Genomic DNA, 12,146 nt, shown 5'->3' with positions numbered 1-12,146 from the left:
GAACCCAGAATGATGTGAAATTGTGCTTCGTGCAACATAATTCTGGGTGCCATTTACAAACCATAAGTGCTAATGACTCCATTCCTTTTTGTGGTTTTAGGGGCTGTTGATTGGAGTACATTAAAACAAACCTAACCTCTCTAGGACATTCAGAAGCCAAGTTATAAGCCCACAAAGGTGTAACTGGACTCAGTCAGACCCAGTGTTGACACGTGGCAAGACGCTCCTCGGGGCTCGTCTTGCTTGGGCCTCTCTCCTGGAGGCGCTCAGTCAGACCCAGTGGTGACACGTGGCAAGACGCTCCTCGGGGCGCGTCTTGCTTCGGCCTCTCTCCTGGAGGTGCTCAGTCAGACCGAGTGCTGACATGTGGCAAGAAGCTCCTCGGGGCGCGTCTTGCTTGGGCTTCTCTCCTGGAGGCCCTCAGTAAGACCCATTGTTGACATGTGGCAAGACGCTCCTCGGGGCGCGTCTTGCTTGGGCTTCTCTCCTGGAGGCCCTCAGTCAGACCCATTGTTGACATGTGGCAAGACGCTCCTCGGGGCGCATCTTGCTTGGGCATCTCTCCAGAAGGCCCTCAATCAGACCCAGTGTTGACATGTGGCAAGACGCTCCTCGGGGCGCGTCTTGCTTGGGCCTCTCTCCTGGAGGCGCTCAGTCAGACTGAGTAGTGACATGTGGCCTGACGCTCCTCGGGGCGCGTCTTGCTTGGGCCTCTCTCCTGGAGGCGCTCAGTCAGACCCAGTGGTGACATGTGGCAAGAATCTCCTCGGGGCGCGTCTTGCTTGGGCCTCTCTCCTGGAGGCCCTCTGTCAGACCCAGTGTTGACATGTGGCAAGACGCTCCTCGGGGTGCGTCTTGTTTGGGCATCTCTCCAGAAGGCCCTCAATCAGACCCAGTGTTGACATGGTGCAAGACACTGCTCGGGGCGCGTCTTGCTTGGGCCTCTCTCCTGGAGGCGCTCAGTCAGACCCAGTGGTGACATGTGGCAAGACGCTCCTCAGGCCGCGTCTTGCTTGGCCTCTCTCCAGAAGGCCCTCAATCAGACCCAGTGTTGACACATGGCAAGACGCTCCTCGGGGCGCGTCTTGCTTGGGCCTCTCTCCTGGAGGCCCTCAGTAAGACCCATTGTTGACATGTGGCAAGACGGTCCTCGGGGCGTGTCTTGCTTGGGCTTCTCTCCTGGAGGCCCTCAGTCAGACCCATTGTTGACATGTGGCAAGACGCTCCTCGGGGCGCGTCTTGCTTGGGCCTCTCTCCTGGAGGCGCTCAGTCAGACTGAGTAGTGACGTGTGGCCTGACGCTCCTCGGGGCGCGTCTTGCTTGGGCCTCTCTCATGGAGGCGCTCAGTCAGACCCAGTGGTGACATGTGGCAAGACACTCTTCGGGGCGCGTCTTGCTTGGGTCTCTCTGCAGAAGGCCCTCAATCAGACCCAGTGTTGACACGTGGCAAGACGCTCCTCGGGGCGCGTCTTGCTAGGGCCTCTCTCCAGAAGGCCCTCAATCAGACCCAGTGTTGACACGTGGCAAGACGCTCCTCGGGGCGCGTCTTGCTTGGGCCTCTCTCCTGGAGGCGCTCAGTGAGACTGAGTAGTGACATGTGGCCTGACGCTCCTCGGGGCGCGTCTTGCTTGGGCCTCTCTCATGGAGGCGCTCAGTCAGACCCAGTGGTGACATGTGGCAAGACACTCTTCAGGGCGCGTCTTGCTTGGTCCTCTCTCCTGGAGGCCCTCTGTCAGACCCAGTGTTGACATGTGTCAAGACGTTCCTCGGGGCGCGTCTTGCTTGGGCTTCTCTCCTGGAGGCCCTCAGTCAGACCCATTGTTGACATGTGGCAAGACGCTCCTCGGGGCGCGTCTTGCTTGGGCTTCTCTCCTGGAGGCGCTCAGTCAGAACCAGAGGTGACATGTGGCAAGACGCTCCTCGGTGCGCGTCTTGCTTTGGCTTCTCTCCTGGAGGCCCTCAGTCAGACCCATTGTTGACATGTGGCAAGACGCTCCTCGGGGCGCATCTTGCTTGGGCCTCTCTCCAGAAGGCCCTCAATCAGACCCAGTGTTGACACGTGGCAAGACGTTCCTCGGGGCGCGTCTTGCTTGGGCCTCTCTCCTGGAGGCGCTCAGTCAGACTGAGTAGTGACATGTGGCCTGACGCTCCTCGGGGCGCGTCTTGCTTGGGCCTCTCTCCTGGAGGCGCTCAGTCAGACCCAGTGTTGACATGTGGCAAGACGCTCCTCGGGGCGCGTCTTGATTGGGCTTCTCTCCTGGAGGCCCTCAGTCAGACCCATCGTTGACATGTGGCAAGACGCTCCTCAGGGCGCGTCTTGCTTGGGCCACTCTCCTGGAGGCGCTCAGTCAGACCGAGTGCTGACATAAGGCAAGACGCTCATCGGGGCGTGTCTTGCTGGGGACTCTCTCCTGGAGGCGCTCAGTCAGACCCAGTGCTGACATGTGGCAAGACGCACCTCGGGGCGCGTCTTGCTTGGGCCTCTCTCCTGGAGGCCCTCCGTCAGACCCTGTGTTGACATGTTGCAAGACGCTCCTCCGGGCGCGTCTTGCTTGGGCCTCTCTCCTGGAGGCGCTCAGTCAGACCCAGTGTTGACATGTGGCAAGACGCTCCTCGGGGCGCGTCTTGATTGGGCTTCTCTCCTGGAGGCCCTCAGTCAGACCCATCGTTGACATGTGGCAAGACGCTCCTCAGGGCGCGTCTTGCTTGGGCCACTCTCCTGGAGGCGCTCAGTCAGACCGAGTGCTGACATAAGGCAATACACTCATCGGGGCGTGTCTTGCTGGGGACTCTCTCCTGGAGGCGCTCAGTCAGACCCAGTGCTGACATGTGGCAAGACGCACCACGGGGCGCGTCTTGCTTGGGCCTCTCTCCTGGAGGCGCTCAGTCAGACCCAGTGTTGACATGTGGCAAGATGCTCCTCGGGGCGCGTCTTGCTTGGGCTTCTCTCCTGGAGGCCCTCAGTCAGACCCATTGTTGACATGTGGCAAGACGCTCCTCGGGGTGCGTCTTGCTTGGGCCTCTCTCCTGGAGGCGCTCAGTCAGACCGAGTAGTGACATGTGGCAAGATGCTCCTCGGGGCGCTTCTTGCTTGGGCTTCTCTCATGGAGGCACTCAGTCAGACCCAGTGTTGACACGTGGCAAGACGCTCCTCGGGGCTCGTCTTGCTTGGGCCTCTCTCCTGGAGGCGCTCAGTCAGACCCAGTGGTGACACGTGGCAAGAAGCTCCTCGGGGCGCGTCTTGCTTCGGCCTCTCTCCTGGAGGTGCTCAGTCAGACCGAGTGCTGACATGTGGCAAGAAGCTCCTCGGGGCGCGTCTTGCTTGGGCTTCTCTCCTGGAGGCCCTCAGTAAGACCCATTGTTGACATGTGGCAAGACGCTCCTCGGGGCGCGTCTTGCTTGGGCTTCTCTCCTGGAGGCCCTCAGTCAGACCCATTGTTGACATGTGGCAAGACGCTCCTCGGGGCGCATCTTGCTTGGGCATCTCTCCAGAAGGCCCTCAATCAGACCCAGTGTTGACATGTGGCAAGACGCTCCTCGGGGCGCGTCTTGCTTGGGCCTCTCTCCTGGAGGCGCTCAGTCAGACTGAGTAGTGACATGTGGCCTGACGCTCCTCGGGGCGCGTCTTGCTTGGGCCTCTCTCCTGGAGGCGCTCAGTCAGACCCAGTGGTGACATGTGGCAAGAATCTCCTCGGGGCGCGTCTTGCTTGGGCCTCTCTCCTGGAGGCCCTCTGTCAGACCCAGTGTTGACATGTGGCAAGACGCTCCTCGGGGTGCGTCTTGCTTGGGCATCTCTCCAGAAGGCCCTCAATCAGACCCAGTGTTGACATGGTGCAAGACACTCCTCGGGGCGCGTCTTGCTTGGGCCTCTCTCCTGGAGGCGCTCAGTCAGACCCAGTGGTGACATGTGGCAAGACGCTCCTCAGGCCGCGTCTTGCTTGGCCTCTCTCCAGAAGGCCCTCAATCAGACCCAGTGTTGACACATGGCAAGACGCTCCTCGGGGCGCGTCTTGCTTGGGCCTCTCTCCTGGAGGCCCTCAGTAAGACCCATTGTTGACATGTGGCAAGACGGTCCTCGGGGCGTGTCTTGCTTGGGCTTCTCTCCTGGAGGCCCTCAGTCAGACCCATTGTTGTCATGTGGCAAGACGCTCCTCGGGGCGCGTCTTGCTTGGGCCTCTCTCCTGGAGGCGCTCAGTCAGACTGAGTAGTGACGTGTGGCCTGACGCTCCTCGGGGCGCGTCTTGCTTGGGCCTCTCTCATGGAGGCGCTCAGTCAGACCCAGTGGTGACATATGGCAAGACACTCTTCGGGGCGCGTCTTGCTTGGGTCTCTCTGCAGAAGGCCCTCAATCAGACCCAGTGTTGACACGTGGCAAGACGCTCCTCGGGGCGCGTCTTGCTAGGGCCTCTCTCCAGAAGGCCCTCAATCAGACCCAGTGTTGACACGTGGCAAGACGCTCCTCGGGGCGCGTCTTGCTTGGGCCTCTCTCCTGGAGGCGCTCAGTCAGACTGAGTAGTGACATGTGGCCTGACGCTCCTCGGGGCGCGTCTTGCTTGGGCCTCTCTCATGGAGGCGCTCAGTCAGACCCAGTGGTGACATGTGGCAAGACACTCTTCGGGGCGCGTCTTGCTTGGTCCTCTCTCCTGGAGGCCCTCTGTCAGACCCAGTGTTGACATGTGTCACGACGCTCCTCGGGGCGCGTCTTGCTTGGGCTTCTCTCCTGGAGGCCCTCAGTCAGACCCATTGTTGACATGTGGCAAGACGCTCCTCGGGGCGCGTCTTGCTTGGGCTTCTCTCCTGGAGGCGCTCAGTCAGAACCAGAGGTGACATGTGGCAAGACGCTCCTCGGTGCGCGTCTTGCTTTGGCTTCTCTCCTGGAGGCCCTCAGTCAGACCCATTGTTGACATGTGGCAAGACGCTCCTCGGGGCGCATCTTGCTTGGGCCTCTCTCCAGAAGGCCCTCAATCAGACCCAGTGTTGACACGTGGCAAGACGTTCCTCGGGGCGCGTCTTGCTTGGGCCTCTCTCCTGGAGGCGCTCAGTCAGACTGAGTAGTGACATGTGGCCTGACGCTCCTCGGGGCGCGTCTTGCTTGGGCCTCTCTCCTGGAGGCCCTCTGTCAGACCCAGTGTTGACATGTGTCAAGACGCTCCTCGGGGCGCGTCTTGCTTGGGCTTCTCTCCTGGAGGCCCTCAGTCAGACCCATTGTTGACATGTGGCAAGACGCTCCTCGTGGCGCGTCTTGCTTGGGCTTCTCTCTTGGAGGCGCTCAGACAGACCCAGTGTTGACATGTGACAAGATGCTCCTCGGTGCACGTCTTGCTTGGGCCTCTCTCCTGGAGGCGCTCAGTCAGACCGAGTGCTGTCATAAGGCAAGACGCTCCTCGGGGCGCGTCTTGCTGGGGACTCTCTCCTGGAGGCGCTCAGTCAGACCCAGTTCTGACATGTGGCAAGACACTCCTCGGGGCGCGTCTTGCTTGGGCCTCTCTCCTGGAGGCCCTCTGTCAGACCCAGTGTTGACATGTGTCAAGACGCTCCTCGGGGCGCGTCTTGCTTGGGCCTCTCGCCTGGAGGCGCACAGTCAGACCCAGTGTTGACATGTGGGAAGACGCTCCTCGGGGCGCGTCTTGCTTGGGCCTCTCTCCTGGAGGCGCTCAGTCAGACCCAGTGTTGACATGTGGCAAGACTCTCCTCGGGGCGCGTCTTGCTTGGGCCTCTCGCCTGGAGGCGCTCAGTCAGACCCAGTGTTGACATGTGGCAAGACGCTCCTCGGGGCGCGTCTTGCTTGGGCTTCTCTCCTGGAGGCCCTCAGTCAGACCCATTGTTGACATGTGGCAAGACGCTCCTCGGGGCGCATCTTGCTTGGGGCTCTCTCCAGAAGGCCCTCAATCAGACCCAGTGTTGACACGTGGCAAGACGTTCCTCGGGGCGCGTCTTGCTTGGGCCTCTCTCCTGGAGGCGCTCAGTCAGACTGAGTAGTGACATGGGGCAAGACGCTCCTCGGGGCGCGTCTTACTTGGGCCTCTCTCCTGGAGGCGCTCAGTCAGACCCAGTGTTGACATGTGGCAAGACACTCCTCGGGACGCGTCTTGATTGGGCTTCTCTCATTGAGGCCCTCAGTCAGACCCAGTGTTGACATGTGTCAAGACGCTCCTCGGGGCGCGTCTTGCTTGGGCCTCTCGCCTGGAGGCGCTCAGTCAGACCCAGTGTTGACATGTGGCAAGACGCTCCTCGGGGCGCGTCTTGCTTGGGCTTCTCTCCTGGAGGCCCTCAATCAGACCCAGTGTTGACACGTGGCAAGACACTCCTCGGGGCGCGTCTTGCTAGGGCCTCTCTCCAGAAGGCCCTCAATCAGACCCAGTGTTGACACGTGGCAAGACGCTCCTCGGGGCGCGTCTTGCTTGGGCCTCTCTCCTGGAGGCGCTCAGTCAGACTGATTAGTGACATGTGGCCTGAAGCTCGTCGGGGCGCGTCTTGCTTGGGCCTCTCTCATGGAGGCGCTCAGTCAGACCCAGTGGTGACATGTGGCAAGACACTCTTCGGGGCGCGTCTTGCTTGGGCCTCTCTCCTGGAGGCCCTCTGTCAGACCCAGTGTTGACATGTGTCAAGACGCTCCTCGGGTCGCGTCTTGCTTGGGCTTCTCTCCTGGAGGCCCTCAGTCAGACCCATTGTTGACATGTGGCAAGACGCTCCTCGGGGCGCGTCTTGCTTGGGCTTCTCTCCTGGATGCGCTCAGACAGACCCAGTGTTGACATATGACAAGACGCTCCTCGGGGCGCGTCTTGCTTTGGCCTCTCTCCTGGAGGCGCTCAGTCAGAACCAGGGGTGACATGTGGCAAGACGCTCCTCGGGGCGCGTCTTGCTTGGGCTTCTCTCCTGGAGGCCCTCAGTCAGACCCATTGTTGACATGTGGCAAGACGCTCCTCGGGGCGCATCTTGATTGGGCCTCTCTCCAGAAGGCCCTCAATCAGACCCAGTGTTGACACGTGGCAAGACGTTCCTCGGGGCGCGTCTTGCTTGGGCCTCTCTCCTGGAGGCGCTCAGTCAGACTGAGTAGTGACATGTGGCCTGACGCTCCTCGGGGCACGTCTTGCTTGGGCCTCTCTCCTGGAGGCGCTCAGTCAGACCCAGTGGTGATATGTGGCAAGACACTCCTCGGTGCGCGTCTTGCTTGGGCCTCTCTCCTGGAGGCCCTCTGTCAGACCCAGTGTTGACATGTGTCAAGACGCTCCTCGGCGCGCATCTTGCTTGGGCTTCTCTCCTGGAGGCCCTCAGTCAGACCCATTGTTGACATGTGGCAAGAAGCTCCTCGGAGCGCGTCTTGCTTGGGCTTCTCTCCTGGAGGCGCTCAGACAGACCCAGTGTTGACATGTGACAAGACGCTCCTCGGTGCACGTCTTGCTTGGGCCTCTCTCCTGGAGGTGCTCAGTCAGACCGAGTGCTGTCATAAGGCAAGACGCTCCTCGGGGTGCGTCTTGCTGGGGACTCTCTCCTGGAGGCGCTCAGTCAGACCCAGTTCTGACCTGTGGCAAGACGCTCCTCGGGGCGCGTCTTGCTTGGGCCTCTCTCCTGGAGGCGCTCAGTCAGACCCAGTGTTGACATGTGGCAAGACGCTCCTCGGGGCGCATCTTGCTTGGGCCTCTCGCCTGGAGGCGCTCAGTCAGACCCAGTGTTGACATGTGGCAAGACGCTCCTCAGGGCGCGTCTTGCTTGGGCCTCTCTCCTGGAGGCGCTCAGTCAGACCCAGTGTTGACATGTGGCAAGACGCTCCTCGGGGCGCGTCTTGCTTGGGCTTCTCTCCTGGAGGCCCTCAGTCAGACCCATTGTTGACATGTGGCAATACGCTCCCCGGGGCGCGTCTTGCTTGGGCCTCTCTCGTGGAGGCGCTCAGTCAGACCGAGTGCTGACATGTGGCAAGACGCTCCTCGGGGCGCATCTTGCTGGGGCTTCTCTCATGGAGGCACTCAGTCAGACCCAGTGTTGACATGTGGCAAGACGCTCCTCGGGGCTCGTCTTGCTTGGGCCTCTCTCCAGAAGGCCCTCAATCAGACCCAGTGTTGACACGTGGCAAGACGTTCCTCGGGGCGCGTCTTGCTTGGGCCTCTCTCCTGGAGGCGCTCAGTCAGACTGAGTAGTGACATGTGGCCTGACGCTCCTCGGGGCACGTCTTGCTTGAGCCTCTCTCCTGGAGGCCCTCAGTCAGACCCATTGTTGACATGTGGCAAGACGCTCCTCGGGGCGCATCTTGCTTGGGCCTCTCTCCAGAAGGCCCTCAATCAGACCCAGTGTTGACACGTGGCAAGACACTCCTCGGGGTGTGTCTTGCTTGGGCCTCTCTCCTGGAGGCGCTCAGTCAGACCCAGTGTTGACATGTGGCAAGACGCTCCTCGGGGCGCGTCTTGCTTGGGCCTCTCTCCTGGAGGCGCTCAGTCAGAACCAGAGGTGAAATGTGGCAAGACGCTCCTCGGGGCGCGTCTTGCTAGGGCCTCTCTCCTGGAGGCCCTCCGTCAGACCCAGTGTTGACATGTGGCAAGACGCTCCTCCGGGCGCGTCTTGCTTGGGCCTCTCTCCTGGAGGCGCTCAGTCAGACCCAGTGTTGACACATGGCAAGACGCTCCTCGGGGCGCGTCTTGATTGGGCTTCTCTCCTGGAGGCCCTCAGTCAGACCCATTGTTGACATGTGGCAAGACGCTCCTCGGGGCGCGTCTTGCTTGGGCCACTCTCCTGGAGGCGCTCAGTCAGACCGAGTGCTGACATAAGGCAAGACGCTCATCGGGGCGCGTCTTGCTGGGGACTCTCTCCTGGAGGCGCTCAGTCAGACCCAGTGCTGATATGTGGCAAGACGCTCCTCGGGGCGCTTCTTGCTTGGGCTTCTCTCATGGAGGCACTCAGTCAGACCCAGTGTTGACACGTGGCAAGACGCTCCTCGGGGCTCGTCTTGCTTGGGCCTCTCTCCTGGGGGCGCTGAGTCAGACCCAGTGGTGACACGTGGCAAGACGCTCCTCGGGGAGCGTCTTGCTTGGGCCTCTCTCCTGGAGGCGCTCAGTCAGACCGAGTGCTGACATGTGGCAAGAAGCTCCTCGGGGCGCGTCTTGCTTGGGCTTCTCTCCTGGAGGCCCTCAGTAAGACCCATTGTTGACATGTGGCAAGACGCTCCTCGGGGCGCGTCTTGCTTGGGCTTCTCTCCTGGAGGCCCTCTGTCAGACCCATTGTTGACATGTGGCAAGACGCTCCTCGGGGCGCGTCTTGCTTGGGCCTCTCTCCTGGAGGCGCTCAGTCAGACTGAGTTGTGACATGTGGCCTGACGCTCCTCGGGGCGCGTCTTGCTTGGGCCTCTCTCCTGGAGGCGCTCAGTCAGACCCAGTGGTGACATGTGGCAAGACACTCCTCGGGGCGCGTCTTGCTTGGGCCTCTCTCCTGGAGGCCCTTGTCAGACCCAGTGTTGACATGTGTCAAGACGCTCCTCGGGGCGCGTCTTGCTTGGGCTTCTCTCCTGGAGGCCCTCAGTCAGACCCATTGTTGACATGTGGCAAGACGCTCCTCGGGGCGCGTCTTGCTTGGGCCTCTCTCCTGGAGGCGCTCAGTCAGAACCAGAGGTGACATGTGGCAAGACGCTCCTCGGGGCACGTATTGCTTGGGCCTCTCTCCTGGAGGCCCTCTGTCAGACCCAGTGTTGACATGTGGCAAGACGCTCCTCGGGGCGCGTCTTGCTTGGGCCTCTCTCCTGGAGGCCCTCAATCAGACCCAGTGTTGACACGTGGCAAGACGCTCCTCGGGGCGCGTCTTTATTGGCCCTCTCTCCTGGAGGCGCTCAGTCAGACCGAGTAGTGACATGTGGCATGACGCTCCTCGGGGCACGTCTTGCTTGGGCCTCTCTCCTGGAGGCGCTCAGTCAGACCCAGTGTTGACATGTGGCAAGACGCTCCTCGGGGCGCGTCTTGCTTGGGCCTCTCTCCTGGAGGCGCTCAGTCAGAACCAGAGGTGAAATGTGGCAAGACGCTCCTCGGGGCGCGTCTTGCTAGGGCCTGTCTCCTGGAGGCCCTCCGTCAGACCCAGTGTTGACACATGGCAAGACGCTCCTCGGGGCGCGTCTTGATTGGGCTTCTCTCCTGGAGGCCCTCAGTCAGACCCATTGTTGACATGTGGCAAGACGCTCCTCGGGGCGCGTCTTGCTTGGGCCACTCTCCTGGAGGCGCTCAGTCAGACCGAGTGCTGACATAAGGCAAGACGCTCATCGGGGCGCGTCTTGCTGGGGACTCTCTCCTGGAGGCGCTCAGTCAGACCCAGTGCTGATATGTGGCAAGACGCTCCTCGGGGCGCTTCTTGCTTGGGCTTCTCTCATGGAGGCACTCAGTCAGACCCAGTGTTGACACGTGGCAAGACGCTCCTCGGGGCGCTTCTTGCTTGGGCTTCTCTCATGGAGGCACTCAGTCAGACCCAGTGTTGACACGTGGCAAGACGCTCCTCGGGGCTCGTCTTGCTTGGGCCTCTCTCCTGGAGGCGCTCAGTCAGACCGAGTGCTGACATGTGGCAAGAAGCTCCTCGGGGCGCGTCTTGCTTGGGCTTCTCTCCTGGAGGCCCTCAGTAAGACCCATTGTTGACATGTGGCAAGACGCTCCTCGGGGCGCGTCTTGCTTGGGCTTCTCTCCTGGAGGCCCTCTGTCAGACCCATTGTTGACATGTGGCAAGACGCTCCTCGGGGCGCGTCTTGCTTGGGCCTCTCTCCTGGAGGCGCTCAGTCAGACTGAGTAGTGACATGTGGCCTGACGCTCCTCGGGGCGCGTCTTGCTTGGGCCTCTCTCCTGGAGGCGCTCAGTCAGACCCAGTGGTGACATGTGGCAAGACACTCCTCGGGGCGCGTCTTGCTTGGGTCTCTCTGCAGAAGGCCCTCAATCAGACCCAGTGTTGACACGTGGCAAGACGCTCCTCGGGGCTCGTCTTGCTTGGGCCTCTCTCCTGGAGGCGCTCAGTCAGACCGAGTGCTGACATGTGGCAAGAAGCTCCTCGGGGCGCGTCTTGCTTGGCCTCTCTCCAGAAGGCCCTCAATCAGACCCAGTGTTGACACATGGCAAGACGCTCCTCGGGGCGCGTCTTGCTTGGGCCTCTCTCCTGGAGGCCCTCAGTAAGACCCATTTTTGACATGTGGCAAGACGGTCCTCGGGGCGTGTCTTGCTTGGGCTTCTCTCCTGGAGGCCCTCAGTCAGACCCATTGTTGACATGTGGCAAGACGCTCCTCGGGGCGCGTCTTGCTTGGGCCTCTCTCCTGGAGGCGCTCAGTCAGACTGAGTAGTGACGTGTGGCCTGACGCTCCTCGGGGCGCGTCTTGCTTGGGCCTCTCTCATGGAGGCGCTCAGTCAGACCCAGTGGTGACATGTGGCAAGACACTCTTCGGGGCGCGTCTTGCTTGGGTCTCTCTGCAGAAGGCCCTCAATCAGACCCAGTGTTGACACGTGGCAAGACGCTCCTCGGGGCGCGTCTTGATAGGGCCTCTCTCCAGAAGGCCCTCAATCATACCCAGTGTTGACACGTGGCAAGACGCTCCTCGGGGCGCGTCTTGCTTGGGCCTCTCTCCTGGAGGCGCTCAGTCAGACTGAGTAGTGACATGTGGCCTGACGCTCCTCGGGGCGCGTCTTGCTTGGGCCTCTCTCATGGAGGCGCTCAGTCAGACCCAGTGGTGACATGTCGCAAGACACTCTTCGGGGCGCGTCTTGCTTGGTCCTCTCTCCTGGAGGCCCTCTGTCGGACCCAGTGTTGACATGTGTCAAGACGCTCCTCGGGGCGCGTCTTGCTTGGGCTTCTCTCCTGGAGGCCCTCAGTCAGACCCATTGTTGACATGTGGCAAGACGCTCCTCGGGGCGCGTCTTGCTTGGGCTTCTCTCCTGGAGGCGCTCAGTCAGAACCAGAGGTGACATGTGGCAAGACGCTCCTCGGTGCGCGTCTTGCTTTGGCTTCTCTCCTGGAGGCCCTCAGTCAGACCCATTGTTGACATGTGGCAAGACGCTCCTCGGGGCGCATCTTGCTTGGGCCTCTCTCCAGAAGGCCCTCAATCAGACCCAGTGTTGACACGTGGCAAGACGTTCCTCGGGGCGCGTCTTGCTTGGGCCTCTCTCCTGGAGGCGCTCAGTCAGACTGAGTAGTGACATGTG

This window comes from Nothobranchius furzeri, chromosome 3 (assembly GCF_043380555.1).
Source record: "Nothobranchius furzeri strain GRZ-AD chromosome 3, NfurGRZ-RIMD1, whole genome shotgun sequence".
NCBI classification, from domain to species: domain Eukaryota; kingdom Metazoa; phylum Chordata; class Actinopteri; order Cyprinodontiformes; family Nothobranchiidae; genus Nothobranchius; species Nothobranchius furzeri.
This window is presented reverse-complemented; position numbering follows the sequence as displayed.